We start from the raw sequence: 3,883 nt of genomic DNA, 5'->3' as shown, positions 1-3,883 counted from the left end.
AGTGGGTCCTTTCCAACCTGGTGGTTCTATGATTCTATGATTCTATGACTCCGGTGAGCAGTGCCTGCTGGTTTTACTCACAGGACTCCCACTGGGTCTGTTCTGCACATGAACAAAGCCCAGCATCCTGCAAGAGGGACCTAGGTTCATCCGTGGCCTTCTCTTTCCAGTACTGCTTTCTAAACACCAAAAAAAACAAGCATTCAGGACCTTGTAAGTTTGGCATCCCAGTGAAATAACCATCTCTGGCTTGGGCATCTTGTGATCACACAGTCAAAAAGCAGTTCAGAAAAAGTGACTTCAGGAATTTCAATATATATTTGGGCCTTGAAATAAATCCTTGGGTTGGAATATCTAAACCCGAGTTAGAGAAGGACTTATCAGAATGGTTAGAGTGGATTGGAAAGGCTTCCCTTGAACCGTTACAAAAGGTTGACATCTTGAAAGGTTATGCAATCCCCAGATTGATTTACAAAGCAGACCAAGCGGAATCACAGAATCACAGAATCACAGAATCACAAGGTTGGAAAGGACCCATTGGATCATCGAGTCCAACCGTTATCATCGAGTCCAACCGGAGGTGAAAGCTTCGCATCTTGAGGCCCTTGACTTAACGATAAGATCTAATGTCAAGGAATGGTTACATCTTCCACCGTGTACCTGTGATGCCATCCTATATTCAAGATCTAGGGATGGCGGTTTAGGCATTAACAGATTATCGGCTATTATCCCCAGTATTCAAGCACGAAGATTGCATCGCCTGGTGCAATCTTCGGATGAGACAATAAGAGAATTTGTAAAGAAGGTAAGCATTGAGAAGGAATATGAGAAATTATGGATAACAGCAGGGGGAGATAAAAATAAGATACCATCCATATGGGATCCGAGATCTGTAATGCGAATCTCTGAGATAACATCAGGAGAGAACCCAGCCTCGGAATGGGAAGTATCCGCTCCCAAAACCATTTTTCCGAGGCCTAGTGATTGGAGGAAAAGGGAATTTGTTAATTGGACGAACTTGGGATCCCAGGGAATTGGAATTAGAAACTTTGTAAATGATAAAATTAGCAACGATTGGATTGTAAATTATAAGGGCATTCCCCATAGAAAATTATTAACAGCTCTGCAATTAAGGGCAAACGTATACCCCAACAGGGAATTCCTGTCTAGGGGAAGGCGTGAAGCCCAGAATAAGACCTGCAGACATTGTCCGCGTTTGACTGAATCCTGCGCCCATATAATTGGGTACTGTCCGAGGGTGCAGGAAGCGAGAATAAAACGCCATAATATTATTTGTAAGATCATAGCAGAAGAAGCCAAAAAGATTTTTGGAGCCAAGTCAGTTCCTGAGGATAAGTCTGGTAGCAAACCTCTGCTGACAATGAAGTTCACTCTCCAGGGACTTCATGGAATTAGACCTAACTTCCTAAGCCCCAACAGCTGACTTTGGGTAGAGCAAAGGCAGCAGACACACTTTCCATCTCATCACTTCACAGGAGAAAATAGGAAAAAACCTCCAAACCAACCACAACTAAGGATCATGCTGGGACACTGCCAACGATGATCCTTGCCAGGCAAGGGGGGAAACGTCTGCTATTTCTGCTGAAGGTACTGCATCTCTGCCCAAGTTCCACCTGAACAACTGCCAAGAAGGCCCAGACAAGGAAGCAACCTAGAGCTCTGGGCACCAGAGCCAGTAACAGTACAGCCTGCAGGAAAGTGGGGGGGAAAGGCAGTAGTTTTGGCAATAACCGTAGTTTACAGTAGCATTAAATAATGCATTTATGAAGGGAGATCAGGTTCTTTGCAGAACAGGAAGGTGGAAGAGGAACCACTTGAACTCTCAACCTCATTCCTTCCCTTGTAGTTCCAACAGCCAGGTCACCTCCATTTAAAAAAATTGGGAGTTTTTCTCCATCAAGGACTAAATCCAGTGCTCAAAGCCTCCCAAAGAGGGAGGTTCAGCTTGTCCCGGTAGGTGGGAAACTCCAGGGAGCGAGGGCATTGGGCGGGGGGGGGTGGGGAAGGACAACTGCATTTGGTAATGGGGAAACCAAAAGACAACTGTCCTGCTGCCAGCTCCTTCCTTCCTTCCTCAGGAGCAAGGCCATTGGGGGGTGGGGCAGAGACAGTGGGCACTATCCAGGAAAAACTCTATTTCACCTGTTATCAGCACATCTTTACAAGCAAAATCTGCCCTTGTACAAGGAGAAAGCTGCTTAAACAATAACATCCCATGATCAATTTTGGGGCAGGGACAGAGGTGAACAAATCATTTGTTTGTGAAATCTTCCCTCTTAATTTCCAAAAATAGCAGCTTTTTCCCTCCAAACACAAAACCAACATAATTGTTTCTCTACTGAGGTCAACAGAACCGTTCACCACTCTCCTTTTGCAAAGTATTAACCTGGCAGTTCATTTTTATCCATTTCCCCTGTCTGTCAGTAATATCAGCCACAGATTCCCTTCATTTCTTCACCGCTTTGATTTAGTGCCTCCCTCCCAACAGTAGCAGCCCAGGAGACTGGCTGCTGAGGAGGTACAGGCAGCCCCAAAGTTCCAGAGCACCTAGCATCAGCTTTCCTGATGACACCACATTATTCCCTGGCTGGTACAAGCTTGCATGCTGCTGGGGTCATGAGAAGGGAGCTTTGCCTCTCCTATTATTAGTTTTTCTTTTCCCCTTCATCCCTTCTCTTAGTAAGGGCTATCTTTTGCAATGGCACTAGACCATGGGATGAGTTCCTAGTCCTTGAGGCAGCATTTGCTGCAGGGCTCCCCAGCTCCCGCATCAGTACTTTTCCACCAGTGGAAAGGAGGCACCAGAGCACTTTGAGATTCTGCCCCTCTATTCCTCTCTTGTGAGACCTCATCTGGAGTATTGCGTCCAGTTCTGGAATCCTCTATGTAAGAAGGAGATGGAGCTGTTTGAACAGGTCCAGAGGAGGCTACAAAGATGATCAGAGGGCAGGCGGACCTTCCACACGAGGGCAGGCTGAGAGAGCTGGGCCTGTTCAGCCTGGAGAAGAGAAGGCTCAGAGGTGATCTTATAGCAAACCTCCAGTACCTGAAAAGGGCTACAAGAAAGCTGGAGAGGGACTGTTCACAAAGGCTTGTGGTGATGGGACGAGGTGGAGTGGGTATAAACTGGAGAGGGACAGATTTAGGCTAGACATTAGGAAGAATTTTGCATGGATTATTAAAAGAGGATTTTAAAAACACTGCTTCTGGCTGCCGAATCAACCCAGGCTGGCTCAGCCCTCAGCTGTTTCCCAGGCCCTGCTGGCCTTGCTGCGTGCTCAGGTGGGTCATCCCAGACCATCACTGCACAAAGCTGATACCATCACACTGTCTGCCAGGGTATACAGGGAAATGAGTTCCCTGTGGGAAGGAGTCAGTCCAGCTCCTGGCTACCCAGGCTGGGCACTTTTCCTCTGCAGCCTTCCAGGCAAACTGTTTTCCATCATGGGCAGCATCACTTTAAAGCCCTGGGGTCATCACACAGGGGTACAAAAGGGTCACAAAAGGAAACTGCTGCTGCCAAACTCTGTGAACACAGTGTCCTGGAAAGGCACAGAGCTGCCTGTCTCAACCATGAAGGCAAAGCTGCTTCCCACAGGAACCCAAGACTTTCAGAGTTACACTGCGTATTGAGAGCATCAAAGGCACGGTCACTTGCCTCACACTTCATTTGCTGATGAAATTTCAGGGTTCAAACTGGAGTCAAGGTTAAAAAGCTTGGCTTTTTAAAGATCTTGGCTCTGATCCCAGCAATGCTACGCTAAGACCATAAGCAACACCTTTGTTCCCTCTGCTTCAACACAAAATGAGGTTGGTGGGAGGTTATTAACCGAAGGTGGCTACAAACATGCCCAAAGAGCTC

Source organism: Cuculus canorus, unplaced genomic scaffold (genome assembly GCF_017976375.1).
Source record: "Cuculus canorus isolate bCucCan1 unplaced genomic scaffold, bCucCan1.pri scaffold_69_arrow_ctg1, whole genome shotgun sequence".
NCBI classification, from domain to species: domain Eukaryota; kingdom Metazoa; phylum Chordata; class Aves; order Cuculiformes; family Cuculidae; genus Cuculus; species Cuculus canorus.
Note: the sequence above shows the minus strand (reverse complement) of the source record.